This window comes from Lagenorhynchus albirostris, chromosome 5, assembly GCF_949774975.1.
Source record: "Lagenorhynchus albirostris chromosome 5, mLagAlb1.1, whole genome shotgun sequence".
In the NCBI taxonomy this organism is placed as follows: Eukaryota; Metazoa; Chordata; class Mammalia; order Artiodactyla; family Delphinidae; genus Lagenorhynchus; species Lagenorhynchus albirostris.
This window is the reverse complement of record NC_083099.1, coordinates 84,755,825-84,781,703: the sequence shown is the minus strand read 5'-3', so window position 1 is coordinate 84,781,703 and position 25,879 is coordinate 84,755,825. Positions and strand designations below refer to the sequence as shown.

Below are 25,879 nucleotides of genomic sequence, written 5' to 3'. Positions count from 1 at the left end.
AGACTCTCTAGCAAAAGACCTCATAACACATTAAATTGTAAAACTTTGGAAGACATCATAACCTTCTGGACTTCACTACGAAAATGAACATTTTGATCTAAAATTAAAAAAATATAACACTGAATTTCCTTGTAGTATTTCATAACCTTTGAGTGCGGCATTAAAATGCTTTTCTTTTTTCCCCCACCACCTCTAAGCTTCTGTTTTCTTACCCTGGGCGTCTGAATCTTTTATATGCTTGGGTTCTATTCACTGCCTGTTATTCAGACATTGAAATCCCAAATGTTAATTGTTCTTCCAAGTACATTGACAAAACAGCAGCTAAATAAGGGTAGACCAGACTGTGGTAGACTCTGACATGCATTTATGGAACAATGGGGCTCTGAGAGACAGCCTTGTAGCTCACGGGAAGACATAAGATGTGCTATTTTGACTGCTTCATAGCAGAATGGGGAACACACGCACACAAGGGAATTATGCATTTTACTTAGTTTTGCCCAAAGTCCTCAAAGCAACAGAATCTTGTGATGTCATCATGAACTTTCTTTCTCTCCATTTACATTGACACAAAGGCTAAAAATTTCTAATGACATCACAAAGGAAAAAGGAACCTACTTTGATTCCATAAGAAATCTGTTACCTTCTAAGAGACTTGTACCAAAATGTAAGAATCCTTCCTGACAGGGTGTATGTCACTGTGCTGATGCACGGTGGGTGACACCCTCCCTAATGCAATTCAAGCCAGCCAAAAGAAAGGATTCACAATTTAGGTTGGATAAAAAAGACATACTGAATATTGAGCCTTACAAATTTTCTTTTTTTAAAGAAGGAAATCATTTAAACATGTATTTCTTCAGGGATATTCAAATTTTTACTCATGTCTGGTTACTATGTTACCAATATTTTTGTCCTTTTTTTGAGTTGGTCACAAAAACACAGAGGAAGGTAGAGGAAGCTTTCACTTACAAGAATGCGGTGCAGCTCAATCTTTTGTTTTTAAGGTGCAGTGATTTCAGTCTCTAAATGTAACTTCAGGCAGTCTGAAAAGAAACAGGTTAAAATCTCTTCCAGTTATAATTGGTATTTCAGATTTAATTAAAAATTAAACTTTCATAATGTTTCACCATCCAAAGCAATGCATTATCAGTCAAGCGTGGCTTTTTTTTTTTCCTAAGGAAAAAAATAAAAACTCTCTTCCCAGAGTCGTTTTTTTAATGAAAAGAAAAGGATCTAAAGAGGAAAAAAAGCAATTCTGAAAAACAAAATATGCCGCCATGTTAAGGACTTCATAATGATATGACTAGAATCTCAGGGCTTCTGAATTTTACCTATATTCTGATTTTTTAAAAACTCCTAAATAATTCCAAAGCCTCAAGATTACATAAAATGTTATTTCAGAGAAAAAAGAAGAAAATCTACAATCTGAATACACATATTAAAGGGAAATGTAACTTGAAATAAAATTGGAAAAAAATGTTACATCTACTACTTTCAAATGACTGAATTGGTGGTGGGGCAAATGGTGAAGTAGAGGTAAAGGAACATATTTAGCAATACAAATGCCCATTGCAAGGTATTGTGGGTTTAGTGCACTCCAGACCACATCATATTATATAGGTAGTCACATGCAGCATCGCTATCTGAAGCAACATGGGAAGACCATCAGGGTTTGAACCAGTCTTCTTGATTTAAATAACTGTGAACACATTTAAAAAATACCTATTTTTAATCTTTGAATTAAGAGTCCAGGCATTAAAATTAAAATATGTCATAAATACTTGGGCTTAAGATGTCATACTAATATTTTCAATCCTTTCTTTCTTCATACAACACCATCTATGAATAAGATAATAGTTAAAAAACAGGATTAAGTCATCCCTATTTTTAGCTTCAAATAACTGATACAACAGGTTTAGAAAAACAGAGCTTTTTAGTGTAAAATGGAGACAGAACAATTATCTTTCTTTTACTTTACAGCATGGCAGTACATTTTTTTAATATATTTGTAGCACTAAATATGGTATGTTTATGTCCACCTTCCTACTAATGCAAGGTAATATTTTAATATCACCATATATGAGAATATGATCATAGATCAGCCCTGAAATTGCATCTGTTTTTAGAAAATGCATCTAGTTCTTACTTGTGAATTCTATTTTCTTTTTCTCTTGTATTATACAGAGGAATATTTTGGGTATTGTGTCTATTTGATGCATATAGATTTTAAGTTCAAACTGGCTTAAATTCACCAGGTCTATCCATGAATGGATCCCCCAAAAAAAAGATCACTGACATTGACTAACTAAACTTTTCCCCTGCTTCTCACATGCCTGAATTAGACTAAAAATGCACCAGTGTAAAGACAGAAATTATGGAGGCGTCACCAGGGACAACTGACTGAGAGGAGGGGAGTTCACATATTTCCTTATAAGGCAACAAAACATTCATAAAAGAAACTGACAAAAATAACTCATGCTCAGAAATAATAAGGAATAATAATAATCCCCAATAAATGATTCAGAAACATAAAAACTGCTCACCTCTATATAAATCTGAATCACCAACTAGTATTGTTCTACTCACCGATCACGTATAGTTAGTGAAACGGATTCAACTGTCTAGTTCAGACAAGAAAGGGTGATAGAAACTAGGCTGCATATTTATACATAAACTACTTAACTGACAACTAGAAGTTCAATTTAATCAGTCAGATTTCCTTTTCCTTAATTCACCAGATGTTGAGTGAATTGAACTTAGTTCAAAACAATAAAGCAGTTTCTACGAACAGAAAGTCAAGTTACATTCTCCTCTTCTCATGTCATTCCTCTTTCTCTTCTTTGATCTTTCTCTTCCCTTCTCTATCTCTGCCTGTTTCTTCCTTACTTTCACTTTCTTCCTTATTTATTTTCTCCCTCTCTCTTCTCTCTTTTTTTTCCCCCTTGGTGAGGGTAATGAAGCTCAAAAATAACATCTTGTATCCTGTTGAGGGAAACTTGGTCACAACTATCCTTCCAGATGACAAACTCATTCTTAAATGTCTGCTTCCCAATCCAAAGAAAACAGAGTAATTGAGAAAATAGAGATGCAACATCACTTAGCACTACCAACACCACCACTTTTAATTCCCATGTTACATTCATCACAAGGAGGACTGAAGTTTATTTACGTTATCCCCTAACCTCAAATAGGACCACAAATAAGACTAATAACAGGACCATTTTGTGGCACTCAGGCAAACGGCTGGTCAAAACAGATGGATCTTACTTTGCGCCAGGACTCAAAAAATGCAGTCGCCAACACACTGTTGGCGACTACATATCTTGGCCCAAGGATGGACCTGGAAGTGGGACCAGTTGTCTTTGATATGAATACTGTTCCTATTCATATCTGCCTCATGAGAAATCATTAACTCTGTTCCTATGTAGTGGGGTTAAGTATTGGGTAGAAACTCTTTGGAAGATTGATCATCGAGAAAGTGAAATATTCTGAAGGCATGTCAGATTAGATTAAGGAGCAGAGAAGTTAGGACTAGGACCTTATTTTTGGCACTACTGTCTACTTTTCAACTTCCTGTTTTTTTCAAGTTCAGTACTGTACACTGAACCTACTTTTAAAATACTAGATTTCCAGAGTATGTGTCATCAATAAGAATAACTTGCTGCTGACGTTTTGGGTTCCAAAATCTGTTAAAATTTTTTCAAGTTATCCAGATCAACCTCAGTCATTATTAAAACTGACCACCAATGTCAGACTTCTTTAATCAAGACAGAACTATGTAAGGCTTTAAAGAATACACCCAGTGATACACTGGGGAACAGCTCAGTAATCAATGCAAATTACAAAGCCCGGAAGAATGCTTCTCTTGGCAGAGACTATTTAGCAAAAGAGTTGTACATTCTGCACTAGTTAAAGATTCTGAATGGCTTTCCAGAGAAGTAGCAAATGCATTATATTACAGTAACCCATCCTGTAAGTCTTCAAGGCCAAAAAAACAAAGCCCCAGACAATAAAAAACTGAAGGGGGTGTGAGGAACTATAGATCCTAGTATTGATTAGGAACAAAGGACTGCTTCTGACCACATCGAATAGGTAGGAGTTTTAGATATCACCAGGTCACAGAACTTCAAGGAAAGAGCAACAAAGCACTCCAGTTTAGGAAGTCTGTGCTAATATAGGCAATTCTCTTAATGCTTTCCCAACTATTCAGCACCGACTGTATCTTGCTCAGGTTGTTTTTGAGAGTTCACTCACCTCTCTATGAGTTATTCATTCTGACACTGCTCAGATTTGATTTTTAACAGACAAGCCCTGTTTGTGGTCAACATAGAGACAAAATTATAATGTTTTAATTATTTCCCTTAGTCTTTTTTTTTTCCTTTTCACTTACAACTTTTCTTATTGTGAAATATTTCAAACATATACAAGAGTAGAGAGTATAGTAAAATGAACTCCCCACCCCCTGCAAAGAAAAGAATTCCTATGTACATTGCTTTATTGCACTTTATAGATACTGCATTTTTTACAAATTGAAAGTTTGTGGCAACCCCGTATCAAGCACTTCTACCAGTGCCATTTTTCCAACAGCATTTGCTCACTTCATGTCTCTGGTAATTATATCTTGGTAATTCTTGAAATATTTCAAATTTTTCATTATTATTTTATTTGTTATGGTGACCTGTGATCAGTATCTCTGATGTTACTATTGCAAAAAGACTACAACTAGCTGAAGTCTCAGATGATGGTTAGCATTTTTTAGCAATAAAGTATTTTTAAATGAAAGTATGTACATACATAATGCTATTGCACACTTAATAGACTACAGTATAGTGTAAACATAACTTTATATGAATTGTTGAAACCAAAAGATTTGTGTGACTTGCTTTATTGTGGTGGTCTGGAACTTGAACCTTAATAATTCTGAAATAGGCTTGCAGATAGAAATACAATTGACTTGTGTACAATGCTCTTGTACCCAGCGAGCTTGCTGAACTCATTTATTAGTTTGTGTGTATGTGCATGCATTCCTTAATATTCTCTATGTACTTATGATGTTTTCTGCAAATAAAAGTTTTAGTTTTTACTTTCCAATCTGGATGCCTTTGATTTCTTTCTTTTCTGTCTGTTTCTTTCTTTTTTATTTCTTTCCTTGCTTTATTTCCTCTTTTTCTTTTTCTTTATTTTTCTTACCTTTCTGTACAGAAACACCAGTACAATTTTGAACAGGAGAGGTGAGAGCTGACAACCTTGCCTTGTTCCCAATCTTAGAGAAACCCGTCAGTTTTCCATCATTAAGTATGATATTAGTTGCAGGTTTTTTCATAAGTGCCCCTTATTTAGGTACAGAAGTTCTATCCCTAGTTTGTTAAAAGTTTCTGTCACAAATGCATATTGGATTTTCTCAAAATTTTTTTTGTGTATCTATTGCCACAATAGATATACATATAGATAAATATACATATAGATACAATAGATATAGTCATGTGGTTCTCGCCTTTATTCTACTAATATGTTATATTACATGAATGGATTACTGGATGTTAAACCAATCTTGCATTACTAGGATAAATCCTACTTGGTCAGGGTGTAAATAATATTACAGATTGCTGTACTTAGGTTTGTGAATATTTTGTAGAGGATTTTTGTTTTTATACTTATGAGGAATACTGGTTTATTTTCTTATGATGTCTTTGTCTGGATTTGGTCTCAGGGTAATACTGTTCTAATAGAATGAACTGAAAAGTGTTCCTTCTTCCTCTATTTTTGGAAAAGTTTGTGAAAAATAGGTATTATTTCTCCTTTAAATATTGGCTAGGATACAGTGAAGTCATTTGCATCCAGACTTTTCTTTGTGGGATGACTTAGTTAATAATTCTATCTTTTTACTGTTATAGGTCCATTTAGATTTTCTATTTCTTCTTGAATCAGTTTTGGTAATTTGTGCATTTCTAGAAGTGATACCATTTTATCTAAATTGTCTAATTTCTTGGAAATAATTGTTCATAGTATTACATTTTAATCTTCTAAATTTCTATGGGGTTGGTAATGTCTCCTCTTTCACTTCTGATTTTGGTAATCTGTTATGTCCTCTCCTTTTCCCTTGGTCAGTTTAGCTAAAGATCTGTCAATTTTGTTGATCTTTTCTAAGAATCAACTTTTGGTTTCATTGATTTTCTCTATTATTTTCTTGTTATATATTTCATTGATTTCTGCTCTAATCTTTATTATTTCCTTCTTCTTTAATTGAGTTTTGTTATATAGTTACACCATATCTATGTTTACCTACATAATTATATTATGAGTGCTATTTATCTCTTTGGGTGTATTTTAATTACTGTTTGCTGTCATTTCTTTTCAGCCTAAAGGATTTCCTTTAGTAGTTCTTGTAAGGCAGGTCTGCTAGCAGTGAATTGCCTCAGTCTTTATCCTACAATATCTTTATTTTACCTTCATTTTGAATAGTTTTGCTGGATATAAAATTCTTGATTGTCATTTGTTAAAATCTTTATTTCCTTCAGCCTTTGAATATGTTATCTCTCTGCCTTCTGACTTCAAATGTTTCTGATGAGAAGTCAACTGTTAATCATAGTGGTGTACCCTGTATCCAATTTGTCTTTTTTTCTCTTGCTGCTTTCAAGAATTTCTCTTTCTCTTTGGCTTTCTAAGTTTGGCTATGATGTGACTATGTATGGATTTTTCATATTTATGACACCTGGAATTTGTTGAGCTTCTCAAACATGTAGATTAATGTTATTCATAATATTTGGCAAATTTTTGGTCATTGTTCCTTCCAATATCTTTTTTCTTCTCTTTCTTTCTTTTCTCTCCTCCTTCTCTCCCATTACACATGTTGGTATGCTTGATGGTTTCTCACAGCTCTCTGAAGCTCTACTTCTTCCTTCATTATGTTTTTCTCCTCTTCAAATTGGATAATTTCTACCAATTAATTTCAAGTTCACGGATTTTTTTCTTTTGCCATCTCAAATCTGCTGTTGAGTCCCTCTAGAATATTTTTCATCTTAGTGTACTTTTTCACTCCAGAATTTTTGTTTCTTTTAAAAATAATTTCTATCTTTATATTAATATTCTTTATTTGAATAGTAATTATAGTAATATTTTATGTAATTATTTAATATGATTTCCTTACTTACTCAAACATATTTGTAGTAGCTCCTCTCAGGTCTTTGCTAAATTCACCTTCTGCTCTCCCCCACAACCTAGAGATAGTTTCTGTTGACTGCTTTTTTTTAACTGGGTGTGGATTAAACTCCTGTCAGTCCTTACATGTCTCAAAAAGTTTTTCTTGAAAATTGACATTTTATACAATATATTATAGTAGTTATGACTTCTGATTTTTCCCTCTGGGGGTTTCTGCTGTTTTTGCTATTTATGTGTTTATTTGTTTAGTGACTTACCAGTCTAATTCTTTGGAATCTGTCTCCCTCATACTGTTCAGCTGCTGACGTCTCTGGTCAGTTTTTATAATTCCTACTTTCATTTCTTAGCTAAGACTTGCCCCTGTGTCAGCACAATTTGCAGTTTATATCCAATGACTGGTCAAAAGCTGTACTCAAACAACTTAGGCTAATAAGCTAACACCCTTTGCTGATGAATATATGCATGGATTGGGGAATTCATTCAAAGTTCAGTCAGCTTACAAGTCTTCCTTGCCTCTTACATTCCACTGGGCTCTCCCTTATCTCCTCTTTGCACTAGGCCTTAGGATCCATCTGGGGTATGTGGATATCTTGGACCTTCTCTGATCTTCCCTGAAACACATATGCAGATCTCCAAACCACCAGAGATATGTGTTAGTTTCATCAAGGCTCAATATGGCAGTCTCCTCATCCAATTCTCCTTGTCAAATTTCTGGCTAATATGCCAGTCTATTGCCTGCTCCAACCTGAACTGCAATCTGAGGCTAGCTATGATGTTTACACTTCCTTTTTGTTTGCTGCTGAGACTGCTACTGTTTTGACAGCACCCAGGGGCATGTGGTTTTTCAGCTTGATATTCTATTCCATCAAGTCAGCCCCTTTCAGCAGTGAAGGTGTGGATTTCCATGGCTCACCCTGCCCTGCTGGAACTATTGTGCTAGTGGAGTTTGGGGAGGGGTAAGGAGAGGAGGTAGTCCCAGCTGAAACAACAGACCCCATTTATGTCTGTTGTCTCACAATAATCTTTAATGTGGCACCTTTTATTCTCAAAAACATCCAATTTAGGTGATAAAATTTATAGTCTCCTTCTACACAGTGATCATAAACTACTTATGGTATTCCTTCAACAAATGCCCACTGCCTAATTCTTTGCCTTGTAATGCAAGAATCAGAGGCCCAGCTGCATGGGGTGTGTGTGTGGGTGGGTGAGGAGGTCCAACCGCTACTGAATGAAAGCTTCCATGATGGTTACATGTGTACAGAAAATCCTCTACAGCTCTAGAAAGTACAAACATTTTGGGGATTAAGAATATCTGTCAATTCTGAAAATCCTTAGTTGGGTTGGGCCATGAGAATTGGGAGGTGACTGGAGGATGAGGATGAAGGTGCCAAACGTCTCCCATCAGAGATAAATAATTTTGCCTTACTTTACAGATCTAAGAGGAATCACTCAATGAGAAGAGGTAAAATTATGTGGTTTATAAAGGATTTCTAGGAAATTTAGAGCTTGAATGAGCCGAAATAAACCCATTCCAAGTGACTGTGGAGAACGTGTTATCTAGACTTAATCTTACATAAAATAGTAGCTCAGAGATCTCACTAAAGAGGTTCAAATACTTACTTGGATCAGTTTAGTATTTACCAAATTGTTCCTTCACAGTTTCCTGTCCCTCTCAGTTTATTCTACTCAGGAACATACTAAGGTGATGCACTCCTCTGGGAGCTTAAATAACTCTTGCAAATCAGGAAGTTCCCATATAGAAATAGGGAGTAATAAGCATTTTAGAAACGATTTTTGCTTTACATGATGATCCACAATAAAATTCCCTTGAGAGATTCTCCTGTAGCATTTAAATTATGAATAGATTTACAAAATCACTCCTATCACATAAAATGAGATAAACATGTAGTATCTGCTTCTAGGAATTTTCAAAACTGTTTGTTTTTTTGTTCTTCAAAAAGACTTAAAGGATTGGGAAGATCAGTAAACTTTGTGCAGTAGAAATTCAGAACGTATGATGCATTAACTTCAAATATCTTACTGATATTTTTGGATCAACATTATGCTTCACAATTTACAAACTACTGAAGAAATCAAAGTATTCACCAAACTTCATCTAATTAAAATGTCATAGCAATTCACCTTTAACCAAGGAATGTGTAACAGTAAATATTACTATTTCTATTTGGAAAACAAGGAATCTAATCCATGAAACAGAACATGTAAACATCACATAAATTGCTTAATGACGTGAATAATTCTGCTGATGGAGTATATGATGAAATTCCATCACCTTGTAGCATGAGATTATCACTTAGGTAATATCCAGGCTGTGACAAAGAAGAAACTTGGAACCTGCATCTTCCATTTTGTGTATATTAGAGCAGAATCAAAATAAATGTTTAAAGAGATTTTTTTTTTGTCCTATGAAATGATACTTCTCTGGCTAATCTCTCAGGTAAAGTGGGTAGACATTTTTTAGCTGTGTGTTTTTGTTAGGCTTTTCAACTTCTGTAAAAGAATTTAAACACAGCCCCTAACTTGACTACTATTTCTGCCTTTAATTAACAAAGAATAGCTGTATTCCAAGCATTTTCCAATAATACAATCTAGAATTCACAGTCATCCAATAGCAAAGGCCTAACTTAGAGAAATAGTATATATAAGAAACTGTCTGAAGAATGTGCAGTCCTTTCATTGGAATTCAGCATCTAGATATATTCTAAAATCTTCCTTCGAGTTATACCAGAATGGAGTGTCATCTATCTGGTCTGTATTTTATGAGACTGAGAATACCAAATTGTACATTACTGAAATGTTATCAATCTATATTGAGGGCCACAAAAGTAGAAGTGTACCTATAAAATATTCTTTGTTTCTCATGAAAGTGAATATTGGTCATGATATTCAAAATAAAATACCCTTTATTACTTAAGGGTATCAGAGGAAGATATTTCTTTCTAGTCTTAATATCAGCAATGTATTTCTTCAAAACATATGATAAGAATCTTATTTGTAAACGTATGTAAGATACTATCTAGGGTGCTTTTTTATATATAGGTCTAATTCTTGCCCCCTTCTCATGTTTTTCCCTTGTTTACCCATTTTAGTTTTCATTTATTTCACTTATATTATATACTTCACTTAATTTTATTTAATTTAATTCACAATAAATATATATATATGTGTGTGTGTATATATATATATATATATATACACATATATATTTATATCATATACCTATGTATCCCTTTAAACCATCTTTATTTCTTTTTGGAACAAAGAGATGTCCATCTGCCTCTCTGTCTTCTTATCTACCCATTCATATACCAAGTCATCTAAAGCTACTAGAGGATACCCCAAAATTTAGATGTAATTTCAAAATGTCAAACTAGTTCTTCTAGGAACTGGACTTGATAGACTTATTTACACTTTTGCGGTAACTTCATTTTCTTCTACCCTCAATGCTATTCAAATCAGATGTCTGAAGCAAAGTAATAGACTTGTATCATGAGGGTCCAAGACTAAATTAAAGCTGAGATAAGCATCTTTTTTCTAACTCATCTAAAGATGATTCTTGGCTTTCTGTGCAAGAATAGAATAATTTGGAACCTGTGAAGCAACAGTAGCTATCTTCAAATCATTAATTAAGCATATAAAATAGGGCAGTCATGACTGACTGTGCAGGTTGTGCCCTGTACAAGGGCTCCCAGTACAGTGGTGTGTTCCAATTTAGAAGCCATACTCCCTGGCCCAAGCTACATCAGCTGGAACAGGGTTTCCTTTAATAATTTGCACAAAGGTGCAACCTATTCCTGAGTTGTTCTAAACCTCTGTACAAGTAACAGAGGCCCTCTATAACATGTTTCTATAGTATTTCTAACAAAATATAATTAATTGCATCGATATTTAGCCGGCTCTCTAGCTGTTACATGTTACATGAATGTCTGGGTAAGCCTGCTAGTAATGACCTCACCACCTGAGTTTGAGTCTACATGACTTGGACTAAGCAATGCTTCAAAAACAGAATGTTAGTTATAAGTACAGATCTACTCAGGGAGACTGACTCTGAAACAGAATAGGAGGAAAAGGATGCTCCTAATATTGTCTTTCTTTGTAGGAAACAACATATCTTATATCAGATCATATTCTCAACATACTAAAGGCTTTTCTTCTGAAGTAGAGTTGAGAAGTGGGTGCAGAACATAATGTTATTCATATTATTATTATCTCATTGATTATATTGTCTCCAGCTTAGAATTTTCAAGCAATGAGAAAAGTGACTTTAAAAACTCTTCAATAAGTTTTGCGACAATGGATTATTTGTATAATGGAGTACTTTGCCCTTAAATTTAGCTCGTGGCTTTCTCTCTCCCTGGGAAATTTTATACAGTTAACTCTCAATAAATGATTTACAAGTGAGCTATGCATGAAACATTTTACATTAACTTTTTTTCTGACTGAAAAATTAACACATACCCATTGCAAAAGAATTGGAAAATACAGAAAAGTATACGAAAAAATGATAAATACCAAAAGTCTGATCACAGAGTCAATCAACCACTACTGGTACTTCAGCATTTAATTCAGACATGACAAACTTTAATCCCAGTTTGGCTTTCTTTTCTCCCACTGAACATCACTGAGCTGCCTCCTATTTTCACTTTTTGGTATTTACTCAAGCAATAGTAATTATTTTCTACAAATTAATTTAGCAATTAACCAAGTATGATTATATTTCATAGATCTGATACAGATTATTATTCATTCTTACTGTTCATTATAAAATGAGATAAGTTTTATCTAATCATGCCCTATGAAGATTATTATACATAAAAAAGTATGACATTACATACTTTGGGTTAGATCATTTCTGTTTCATAATATGGATGCTAGAAATAGCTTCATTAACTCATGAAAACCAAAAGTAAAATGGTAAATTTGATGTTAAGAAGTCAAATATTGCATGCAAAGACCAAAGACAAATTATTTTAGATAATATTCTTGCTTCTTTATTTTGATTTTTACTATCTTTACTTCAAAACTACAATATTAGTATGGAAAACTGAGAGTTAGCTATGCTTATGAAGGTAAAGCACCATAAAAGCCCCAGTGCATCTCTCTCAAGAGTCTAATCCAATTCTATCTGAGGAGCTATCCTCTTTCCGTGAACTCTGCCATGTAGAATTACATCATCTCCCATGGCTCAAATTATCTCCAATTCATAAAATGCTTTAACAAAACTATTATGAAGTGGGTTCTGTTATATATTCATATAACTTCCTCCTCACTTTGGTTTAGCACAGAAATACACAATACATCAATATGTATTTCATTAAGACTGTTGTTTTGATATGGTAACAAGCTGGGCAAATAGAGGAAGTGTGTTGGATATAATTTATTTACATTTTAGTAAGATCTCAGATGAATGATACCACACAGGAAGCTCATAGTGAGGTTAGGAAGAAATGGTGGCTGAAAGATGTCTTGAAGTTTGGAAGCTGTTAAGTATTGTTTAATCAATAGTATTGCTTCTGAATTAAGATAGGATAACAGTTCCACAGGGATAGGTATTGTGGTCCATGACAAACATTATTCAATGCAGGCATTAAAACTTAAGGGGGGGATATAAATTTTCCAAAATATGATAAATGTTTAAGGTTGTAACTTAGAACATACATCAAATGCTAAAGTTTAAAATGGGTGGCCCTATGATATAAAAATCCCATCAAATCCCAAAGGATGGGACTACGCTTCTTTAATATACCAAAGCTTACTGCTAAAATTTCCTTTTAGTAGAGATGCTAACTTCATGTTAGCATTTGGATTTCCTCCTACTTTGCATGTTAATTCTTTTGTGAATGATTCTAAAAATCAAAGCAAGTCCTTTAATGAAATAAGAAATTTAGAAAGCAACGATTTTCAGTCTCCAATTATAGTAGCCTGCACTATTTCTGCTTTGAAATTATAAGCAGGGTCACCTTTGCGTAGGACAAATTATCACTGGTAATGTTTTAGAGATTAATGTGTGTAGCATTTGTCTATCCAGTGTTGTTCCAAAGAGAATTTTTAAAAATCTTGCAAAGGTAAATACAATTTTTAAGCATAAAATAACGGTAAAGGTACAATAACAATAGGAAAAGCATAATGAGGCCAGGGTGAGGCCAACATACAAAAGGTAAATTGTGAGTTTTAATATATGTGCTTAAATATAGACTAAGAATATGACTATATTTGTATTAGCCACTATAAAGAATAAGTATTTCATTAGGATTTGTTGTTTTTGCATTTTCCCCTTATTTATATCTTAATCTGCCAACTAGAACGTAAGCTCATTGAAAGTATGTAATTTTTGTTTTCCTGTACTATAATTCATAAGAACTAGTGTGATGCTGAGTAGAAAACTGATTCTCAATCAATATTTCTTTATTTGTTTTGTGTGAAATATAAAGAATCTGGCAAAGAGGGTATAGTTTAAAAATATCATGTTCATTCATGCATACTGTATAAAAGAACAAAATAAAGGATTCTGAAAAATAAAATAAATTATTATAACACTAGATGGGGAAAACAGGATAAATTATGCTAAACTACACTGAAGCAGTAAAATAAATACAAAAAAACCACTTCAATTGAAAATAAATCAATGTAAATGCACACTTAAAACCTACAGACAATTAAGACTTCCAGAGAAATGAAAATACAAAGATGGCATCATGAAAGTGATGTTGCCCCAACATCACATACCATTTCTGTCATACTATATAAGAAGTGATAAATTATGATCGAGAATTCCAATTTCCTGATTCTATAGAATATGAACTATCTATATTATAGAAGTCTATAAAATTTCAAGTTTTATAGATGACCTTGATTAGAATTTGAGCACTATGACTTCAGATGTAAAAACTCATAATTTCAACTGTAAATCAAAATTTAACTTTTAGCAATTCTTAAAATTCACATTTTTGACATGGTAAACAATTAGGTAGCCTTCAAAGTATTCTTAATAAAGTCTTAAATGTAAAGTTTTTCTAGTGATGCAGGGGAAATTTAATAATGGGAAATCAATTACTATAAATCTCTTGCTGAATTATCATAATCTGAATAATCCTATAATGTTTTGAAGGGAAGGGACTATACCTCTGAATTCCAATGCCTAGTGAACAATTTCTGGCACATGGTAAGCGCTGAATAAATGTGTGTTCGAATTGATTTTAATTGAAAAAGACATCACAAGAAAAGTCTATGTTCACCCACCAATTAGAGTTTGAGAATATTTACCCCAAAAGGCATGTAGTATACTTCAATACATTCCTAATAAACAAAGAAAGGGTGAGAGAGTAGTATTCTAACTCACCTTACCAATGTAACAAAGAATATCTGTCTTAAATCAACAACTAATATCTGCCTTAACAATGGAATAAATTAGAGGCATTATCATACAATCAAGAATGAGACAGCAGCAACTAACACAACAATGTAAAGCAATTATACCTCAATAAAGATGTTAAAAAAAGAAAGAACGAGAATGCCTCCTATCACCATGATTACTTAACTGATTTGGAAATTCTAGTCAATGAAATAGAACATTAAACAGAAGTAAGAGGAAAAAAAAGAAGATAAAGTCATCAATGTTTGCAGACAATTTAAGGACCTTGAAAACTCAAGAGAATTTATAAGTTATTAAAATTACTAAGAAAGTTGAATAAAATAGCTAGATTATAAATATTATAAAAAGATACGGTTTTTCTACTGAACAATGAGAAAACGGAATGTAAGCAATTAAAGAAAATAACAAGAACAAAGCATGGTTATACTTGTATTAAATAAGGAATCTGTGGACTTATATGAATAGAAAGACACAGTTTATTTCCATATGAAACATTACATAAATAGAAACATACGATGCTTCTAAATGTGATGACTGAATATTGCAAAGATATGAATCTGCTTTATAGGTTTAATAAAATTCCAATGGATCATTTTTTTGAAATCAATGAAATAAATCAATCTTAAAAATAAGTAGGTGACAATATTCAAAGTATTTTTGAAAAAAGAAAAAAAGGAAGGATTTGACTTAATAGATCTGTAAACATACTGTGAAGCTCTAACAGAAACAGTATGGAACCAGTGAGAGAAATGAAAAACAGGTAGTCCAAAAATAGGTCCTAATGTTGATTAAAAAATTAGTAAGCAAGAAAGATGGTACCCAAATTAGTGAGGAAATGGTGCTGGGATAGTTGATTAACAATTGGGAACAAAATTAAGACACATCTTATACTTTAGGATAAAATAATTTCTGGAAGGAATAGAGAGTTAAAAATACAAAATAAAAACATGATGATACTAGAAAAATGGTGAATACTTATTGGACTTCAAGCTGTTTAAAAAGAAGATAAAAGCAAAGGCTACAGTCATAAAGAAAAAAATACAACAGAATTGACCATATAAATATTTAAAATTTTCTCACACCAACAACAGCAAAAACAATTTAATGGCATATGAAAACTGGGAGAAACCCTTTTGCAAAACGTTTGACAAAATTAATGATTTAACATTTAAAAAAATCTTATAAATCATCAAGACAACATGAGTAAAGGACATGAGCAAACAATTTATAAAAAGAAGAAAGCAATGGCAAATAAGCATATGTAAAACATTCCAGCTCCATATTAATCAGTTTAATGTAAATTAAAACAAAATAAATCCATTTTTTGCCTGCCAAATTGGAAAATATTTATAAAATGATACTATTCAGAGCAGGTAAGAGTGTAGTTAGAAAAGTACTCTCACAAATAATTAGGGAGGAGTTATCAAAAAAACCTTGAGAAGTTTATATCCTCTAACCCGAAAATCAACCTTCCAAGAATATATGCTGAAAACATAATCCAAGATGCAGATAAAAATTTAAATATAAGAATAATCCTCAGAGTAGTAGGAATCATGGTGAAAAATAGCCAAAATGTCAAATATGGAGGATTTAAAAATTTTTTGGTACATAAATAAGGTTCAGTATTAAGCAGCCATTAAAAATGAGTATTTTGGGCTTCCCTGGTGGCGCAGTGGTTGAGTGTCCGCCTGCCGATGCGGGGGGCATGATTTCGTGCCCCGGTCTGGGAAGATCCCACATGCCGCGGAGCGGCTGGGCCCGTGAGCCATGGCCACTGAGCCTGCGCGTCTGGAGCCTGTGCTCCGCAACGGGAGAAGCCACAACAGTGAGAGGCCCGTGTACCGCAAAAAAAAAAAAAAAGAGCATTTAATGACTCAGGGAACTAATATAATAAATGTTAATTTAAGAAAGAAGAATATACACTGTATGATCCAAATTTTTATTTAAAAATATACATACAAACACATATATGAACACATACACTTAGAAACATACATATAATTAGAAAGGGGCAGAGCAAAAACTTAGAATTGTTCATCCCTGATTTAAATTTTATTTGATATATATATATATTTCTATTTACACAATTATATTCAGTGAGCATATTTTACTTTTAATCTGAAAAGAAAAGTATTTTAAACCTAAAAAAAATTTATGTGTTTAGAATCTACTCAAGAGAAAAAAAATTCAAACATCAATAAAAATCAATTATGCTATACATATGGAATTACTATGCCCATTCATCTGTGAATCTCCATAATTTCGTGTGTAAAGAGTACCTATTGATATATTTGATTTTCTTATTTTTATTTCTGAAGAACATAATGCTCTCTCTAAATTAAGAATTAAAGAATGTAAAGTCACTTTTAAGTCCCATATTTAACCATAGTGTTCTTCAAGTGCTCTGATGGCCTTTCCTCTAACAACTCTAAAGTAAGGTAAATAAAGTTTACCTATTCAGCAATATTCAGTCTCAGAATGTTTACTTGGCCCATTTAGCCAACACCAAGGAAGTCACCTTCAACCAACTGTGACCAACATAGTGAATAGTGCATTTGATTTTCACATTTCTTTTGCCTGGAACACGAATCATGCTGAGTATTCTGAGAGTAACAATGGATGGAAGTTGGATTTTTCATCAGTGCTTAAAAAGTAGCTGCCAAAGTCAAGACATGCAATAACCTTCTAAGTAAGTTTGCTGGCTCCATATTGTGTTTGAAGGCACACCCCCTCCAAACGTCTGCACTCACCATCTGCTACTCAACTGCAGAATAATGCACTCAAGTCTGGTGTTGCTTGGCATAGACAAGAGCAGTCAATGTCCAACTCCATTCAGACATGTGCACCATATCAGGAACCTTATGACACAGTCCTCAACTTCAATGCAGCACTTTCAAGCCCCACTGCACATCAATCAAGTACGTATGACAGTCAAGCTGATAGACAAAATCTAAGCCAACCCTAAACACCTACTGTTCATGGATCTCTCCAGTTTGCCTGCAGCTCACCTTCTACTAAGATGATAGTGTTGGCCTAGTCTTCCATGCCAAAAAAAGTCCACGGAGTCACTCTGGCAAGAAGAAGGGTCTATATCAATGTCAACAAACAAGTTCTTTACTGCCGACCCTACCATCTGTCCTCCTGCTTCCCACCTATCTTACTTTACGTGGACCTTGATGAATGGGATTCTAGTAGTCCAAGATTCTGGTTTAGCCAGCCTATGCAGATGGGGTCAACATGACTGCCCTCTGGCCAAACACCCAGGGTAACATAGCTGAAGGGTTACCTGGAGAGTGCCTTTTTGCAAATTTGGTGTTAGAAACAAAGCAAATGACAAAGTTCCTATCAGTTTTTGAATTTCAGGTTTGTGAATAAAGTGTTGTGTTCAGTGCTGAAAGTGAAGATGATTTCCCATTAAATTCTTTAAAAATGTTAAACATGCTAAAGGATAAATTCCATTTCAACACTATGGATAAGGGAAATAAATAAAAATAAAACAGATTATTTAAAAGTATTTACAAAAAAGTTTTAAGAGAAAGACTTGAAAAACATCTCAGAAATATGTAGAAATAAGACTTTAAAATGTAATATTAATATAGAAGTAGAACATTTCATTCTGCATTAGATGTAACAATATTAGAGAATAATGCACATGCTAAATGGAGAATAATAGCTTTCAGATTTATTCTCCAGAAGTTGTATAGCACTTACAGAGACTTCATGGTAGAGCAGTAGAATATGATATAATCTTAAATATGAATAGTTTCTGGGGAAATCTAATTTTTTGATCTTAAAAAAGATCTATGAACTATAATACATCAACATTGCCTCAAAAGTAGTAAAAAAATATTTTTGTGAACATTTTGACAAACCTTTTCAATTAGGTCATTAAAAATACACTTCAGACTGAACCTAATGTCATATAAAACAAACAGAAAATTTCAGGAAATGCCACTGGTTCTAACCAAATCAATTTAATATGATGATACAATTATATGCCTTTATTTTTTATTCAAGGGATCCTAAACGTATTTATAGAATGGTCTCTGGATTCACCAAAAACAAAACAAGCAAAAACTCTACACCAAGTTCAAAATATAGCTCCTCTGAAACTCTAGGCTAAATAAGTAATAATTGTAGGGGGAATCTTTACCACACAAATGAGATAATGAATGTGAAAATATGTTATACACCATAAGGCACCATGCACAGAATTATTCAGAGCATCTATCACAGTTTTTTGTACATAGTAAGTACTTACTAAATGTTTATAGAATTGATTAGAATTTAATTGAAAGGAGAGGTATAATGAGACTTCTATAAGTAGAATTCAGATCCTTTCAAGATCATGGGAAAAAGTTCAATCAAATTATATTACTAGGTACATCAGTTGTCTTTGATGTTATGAATCAAGATGAGCTCCTATTGTATCTAAAGAAAATTTTTGTAGGATCCTCTTTGGAGAAATCACAGTGGAATAAAAAGCATGATTATTTTTAATTTTTAAATACCCCCAAATTTTCTAGCATTCTTTGGTCAAGTAAGATAACGTTATAGAAATTCTACATAAAACCCGAACTTACAATGTCCTGGCCTAATCATCTGGATAATCTCTTTGAGTTTTCCTAAAATATGCTCCCATCCCATTTTCTATGGGAATTCTCCCACTGATTAACACAGAGAATGAGAATTTGGCCTGTGCTCTATAGACACCATTGAAATGTGGCCACCTGAGGCATGTAGGGAGGGCATCCAGCTGGCACACCACATGTTGCCCTGGAGTAGTGTACAATGAGAAGGATATTTTGGCTAAGAATACCTGGACAGTCTCTACAAAAGCCCTGATTATGAAAAGAACTTCAGTATCATCATTGTCTCTTGAGTGTAATACGAGCCAGGGAAACTTCTGTTTCTAAGTTTATATATTTTACCAAAAAAAGCACTTATAAGAAAAATCAAAGAAAGCTGGGCCATTCATACTAGAATTTGAGCGCTATTCATATCACTGGTAGAAACTTTTTGTGAGAACCCCAGATACTTTAAAATTGATGCTAAAGCACATTACAGACTTGACCATAAACTAAAATATAGAAAACTGTGTAAAATAAAGAATGTGAAAACACAGAATGAAAATTTATGTCTATAGTGCAGTTGTTGGACTATATATGACGAAAATCAATTATGTTCATACTCACTTAAGAAATATCTGTTAGTTTTATTTTTATTTTAAGCAACTTGTGAGAAAGAAAAGCCAGGCATTTGAACTGCAATGCCAATGAAACAATTTTGTCAATTCCGAATCTATTTTTTTCAAAACACCATACGTGATTAGAACACATAATGCACTAGTATTTTTGCCAATTTTTGTTTTAAAACCAAAGCTGTTTTTGTGTTACATAAGCACAAAATCAGAAATTCAAAGCCAGCAAACATATTTAGGGGTGAATTTTAAAATAAGCCCACTTGATGCTTTGTTAGATCAACTTTGAGCGCCAGGAACATTTTTGTAAAATTCCACTGGGGTAAATAGGGTAGCTAGGAAACGCTCCTCATAGTGAGAAAGAAGAATATGTATTATTTTCAAGTTTTGTTTAGAGTTTTTTCATCCTCCTACTGAATGTTTCTGGTGATATTTACAATACAATACAAGTATAAATCTTATGGGATTTATGATGTCACCAAATGCTGAGAAACAATTATAGCTGGGATTTACATTTGTTTTTATGTGTTATTTTGCCTATAGATTCCAAAAACCGATGAAGAAAAACTTTGATACAAAACACATCTTGGAACTGAAAGACAGATTCCATCTATCAGTACAACCTGTTGATAGTAATTCTAAGACAGAGTTTGACAGAAAGTGAAACAAACAAAAATAATGGTTTAAATATGCCACTTCAGCCATTAGAGCTGTCATTCAAGAGGCTTTTTTTTCCTGCATCATTAATTCAATGCCATACAAATAGGAATTCTTACTTTTCAACAAATTTTGGTGACAACTCGTCTACACAAAGGAAACCAACACCTACAGGGAAACCTTTGCTTTGTCATCATGTATGTCCATTTGAACTTACTTAAAATATTATAATTTATTTAATTTACACTTTTTTCCCTAAAAGCTCAAGAAAATCTCAACAATCATAGTGTTCCTAAGACTACGAGTCCCAATTTATGTCAGAGAAAATAGAAGCTCAGAGAGATAAAGAATATTGGCAGGGATCATACTGCAAGTCCAGCAATATACTCAGTGCAGTCACTTGGAATCCTAATAAAACCATACAAATTATCATCTTACATTTTTTCATTAACCTATAATTTCACTTAATTCAAAACATTGTGCAGAACAGTTTTATTGCTGGCTTAAGTAACTGAAAAAAATTAATTAATTTAATAATTTTTGTAATTCGTAACGAATAAGGTTTGGCATACATCTTGCCTTTTTCTTCAGGAAATTAAGGACTTCCCAAACCTTAATATTCTGATGGATATTTAAGTCCTTAGAGGATAGAAAACACTGAGACTGAAGCTGGCCCCTCTTCCGTCTTTACTGACAGAAATTCCAAGTGCCAAAAGCCTGTGCTGCTGGTTACTGTTCATCATATCTAAATATTGATTCTTCTAAAACTTGTATTTTGAGACTTTCCTCAATTTAGAATTACAGGTGGAAAGTCACTTCTCTTTGATACAAACTGCATGAAATAAAGAAAGAGGCAGTCCCACACAATAAATATTTAGGGAATGGTTTTCCACCTCTGCATGCTGTAGAAAATCCCACTGAGTTAAGTAGGGTTCTACCAAGGCCACTTAAACATATTAGCCTATTATGCTCCACATTTCTTTGTTGTTCTCAAAAAGCTAATGAAATGTTCCAGTGTAATGCTTATGCTGGAGTACTTTTAAAGGCATTTTAGAAGTGATGTTTCTCTCATAACTCTAGAAGGGGGTTCCACTTCCTAGAAGTATTTAGTTGACCATGCAGAGACCATGTAGTCTCATTACTCAGACTGTTTAGTTGCATAGCTGGAGAATAAAATCCTTAAAGATAATCACTTAAGAGTTTCAGTGTGGGTTTCACCATCATTGCAAAGTGACAGGAATTAAAAAAGTGGTAGGCATACATGATATACTGTACTACTGAATTAGATAGGATAAAAATACTGCATACTGTCTACTCGTAGATAACATTGAGCTATATTGTCAATCTATTGGTTCAGAGTATCAGAAAAAATTAAAGAATCAATTGCTTCTCCAGATTCAATTGTTTTTATAAATATAAGGAAATATAATCTTCTATCACCGAAACTCAACCAGTTATCTTCCCTGTTGGGGTGTCAGTTTCTTCATCTGTAAGATGGAGGAATCAGACCTGTTGATATCCATGATCACTTCTAGTTCTAACATTTGCTGGTTTTATGATTCTAAATACCAACACTGTGTGTTGAGGAATAGCAAAGTAGGCAAATAACAAGGAACAAAACTTCATTAAGGTACTAACTTTCCAGCAAAATTGAAGGTATATACTTATGCCTGGAGTTGCCATACACGATCACTTCACCCACTAAACATCATCAATAATATAAATGAAAGGTTGAATATTAAGGTCACATGTGATAAGATTAAGGTTAAAGCCAAGACTAAGAATATAATAATGAATTGAAAAATGAAAGAATTATAAACTTCTATTGAACTAAAATGTGATATGCCTTGACAAATGGCAATTTCTTATACAATAATTCTCAATTAAAAACAACAACTTGGAGAGATCTTGGAGTTTTTGTTTTCATTTTCAAGAAATCAGACCATAATACTAAAAAAGTATTTAACAGAGTTCATAGCGCTGACCTCTACTGGATAATCCTAAGAATATCCTATTCTTTTTTTTGAAATGAGACATTTGCACTTAATACAGATACTGCAATTAATTAATGCCAACTATGTTCCACCTGCTTTATTTGCATTAACTCATGCAACCCTTCCATTAACACTAGAAGGTAAGTACTACTAGAACACAGAACCAAAGGGGTGGCTATCAGCAGTGCTAGAATATCAGTGGGTACCCCCATTTTCTCAGTGTACAAAGTTAACACAGGGTGGCACAGTGTTTCAATAAATAAATATGACTCCTATCAAATGATTATGCTTTTGTATTCTTCCTAACAGTAACCACATGAGTAACTTATTCTTCCATACATGAAAGCAAAAACAGAAGCGATGAAATTGGAAGGTATACACTTTTTTTCTCAGTATAAGTCTGAAGACATCCCCATAAATTATTAGAGGCATAAAAACCAATAACCAATGTGAATGAAACTGTTTGAAATTACATAGCAAGCTTCTAAACAAGTGAATTCTTGTAGCATAATGAATGCTAAAATGGGCACGACAGACCTATATTATAGTCCTGAAGCTGCCACCATCAAATTGTATCATCATGGACAAGTTACTTAACTATTTTAGATGCATGTTTTAATTTTTCCTAAAATGGGGAGATTTAGATCTCAAAGTTTCCTTCTAATAATAGCATTCGATAGCAAGTTACCTATGAAGTCAAGTAATGATTTGTTTTGTTTCATTTATTATGTAACAGTTACTAATCTAAGTGAGTGGTATATCCTCAGCTTTAACTAAATTACAGCAAAGATCTGGCCTGCTTTGTAGTCATCTCTCTAACTGCAGCTCTGATATAATAAGGTGCTACCTTGAACATTCAGGGATATGTCACTTTCATTTCTGCTCAAGATTTAGGTGAAAATATATCTTTGCAGTAATCAGATAATATAAAAACTCAGAAGTGCATAAATACTAGGACTTAATCTTCTTGACCCCTCCTATAATTTTTGATCACTGTTTAAAATCTCAGCCTGCTACTCATGACCTCTAATACTGCCAAGTACTAAAAAATTCCCGGATGGTAGTACCCGCGCTAAGAGGCTTGAGAAAGGTGGAGGGAGGGGCAGAAGTATAATAATTTGGTAACACATTTCTTATGTTTCATACCATTTCTTTATATTAGCTCCAGGAACTATTTTAACACATGACTATAGGTAGAAGTCATGTGTGACAGGCTGGTATTATAAGTAAAAACAAAAAATCATGGGAACAATGGAATATTACGTCCTGGAGTTTAAGCATTTCTACCACTAGAAATACTTGACAAGCATACCACCTTCACTGTGCTCTGGAAATTGTTTGAAGATAAAGCCAGATAGCAGAAATCCAGCTTCTATATTTTGGGTATTAAAAGGTCATTTGAAAACGAGAGCCCAGGTCAAGAGCAAGCCCCTTAAGCCTACTCCAGAAATTTCACTAGAGGGTGCTCTTGGGCTTTTATGAGTTGTCAATTCTCCAGTATGAAAACCAAGTATCTCTTAGAAAACATGTTCTGTCTTAGCATAATGTGGACTTCATCATGGAACCCATATCCAATACTTCAATACAGATGTAAGGATATCTCAAGTAGACCTTGGGCCTCGTTCCTATTTTCCCTTGTAATTGCCTTGTTTCTACCAGTAGTACACTTGTAGGCTTCACAAATGTAGGACCCACAAGAGGTCTCCAAAAGTCTACATTCTAGTTAGATAACTACAGAAACTTCCTGAGATGTCAAGGTGAGATTACATGTGGTTAACTGATGGAGCTATTTTTGCAAACATATTTTTGCAAACATATTTTAATCTTGTAATAGGTTCATAATTTATATACCTACTGAAAGGATTTAAATTATTCTGTAGGACCTATAGCAGTAATCTTACTGTCAAGTAGATCAATCTGAAGCAATTATTTATATTTATTATTCATATTTATAATGACATCAAATATTGAGCCCTGAATAAGTACTCAATAAATATTTCTTGATCCTTTATTGCATAGAGAAATTTCTGTACTATGTTCCCGGTAGGATGATGTAGGATTAAATCTTAATCTCTACTCCATATGTTAGAATTTTTTTCTATAACTGTAGTTTCACCTTTCTTGAATTTATACTAAATGACTTATTCTAGTTATTTCTAACGATAGCTGCTTTCTTTGTGTCTCCTATTTTTGCTATGTTCTTAAGAGAAAATGGAACATGGAAATTGTGTTGTTATGTGATTAACTTTTTAATGTTTTTTGTTTTTATACTAGAAAGACTGAGTAGGTTTTTTACTTGTCTACACATTAAAAAATTGGCAATGACATAACCATACACAGCAATGTTCTTAAGAATTAAAATGAAAGACTAAGTAAAATTCTTCTTCACCTTCATATTGTAAAATTCTTCTGAGCCACCGATGGCCATTGGCCATTATACCTGGTGTCATGTTGACCTTCTCATCACACATGTTGCAATCTTGATGACTTTAGCATCTTTAGGGTTGACAGGATAATTCTGAAGATGATTATGGAATACTAAGGCTTTGTCTGCATTTACAATTTGGTTAAATTTGAAGTTCCATTATTCCCTAATTGAATTAAGCTTAACAGTTTCTCTCAAAAATGACCTTGAAGCTTCTGATAAATAAGAAATTCAGGGCTAAATAGTAGTCCTTTATAATGTATACATTTGTATAAAAATGTGTTTTAAATTCTCATTTTGTAAAAGATAAGCCAGTTTCATTTATGAATTCTGATTCCTTTCATCACCCTGCCTGGAATGTAACCAGCATGAAAAGTTGAGAAATTCTGAAGTGGATTCAGAGCTCTTATGGTCACCTGAGCTCTTAAGGTGCCCTCTTTGAGAAGCACTGGAGAGTTTAAGCATACACATCTGATGCATGTTATCCCCCCATTCATCTTGAAGAGCAGAATCACCAGCATATATTCAAAGTGTACTTTATCTAAGCTGGTGATAAATAAGTTTAAAGCACTCTATAAAGAACTGGCAAAATTCCCATGGATACTGTGAAAATAAAGTAAATCAATGAAAAGATATAATTATTTTAGCCCTATATATAATTAATTGTGGGTAAGGTGATTTTCTCTTAAACACATTCAAGCTTCTCCAAACACAGGTCAAGGTTTGCTGGCTGAAGAGAGAACCCATTTGGTTTAAGTTTTCCCATGTTCATATTCATTTCTATGTCATAGCAAAATAAAATGTCATAAATCATCACATCTGCAAAAGAGGGTTCAAGCTGAGGCAGAGTGACAAGTATTGTTGACTGGGAATAAGAAAACCGCTTAACTATTCATACACGTTCTTTCTATGATTTTCTGTTCTATACTTTCTACTGGAAAGAAAGAAACAAAATAGTTTTACCTCATTTTATGAATCAGATGCAATAAAATTTTTTTTTTACCTAGAAGTTATATAGGAGATCTAAGTCCAACCTGATTATTTTACAATTAGGA

At 33.4% G+C, this 25,879-nt stretch overlaps 1 protein-coding gene across 1 annotated transcript in view; it reads right to left on the bottom strand.

The window, feature by feature from the left end:
* ZBTB20 (zinc finger and BTB domain containing 20) overlaps window positions 1–25,879 on the bottom strand; it is a 793,456-nt gene that overhangs the window by 451,186 nt on the left and 316,391 nt on the right. Inside the window, exon 5 of the mRNA XM_060150581.1 lies at window positions 967–1,040. The gene's annotated coding sequence lies outside the window, so the exon portion shown is untranslated. The remainder of the gene's footprint in view (window positions 1–966; window positions 1,041–25,879) is intronic.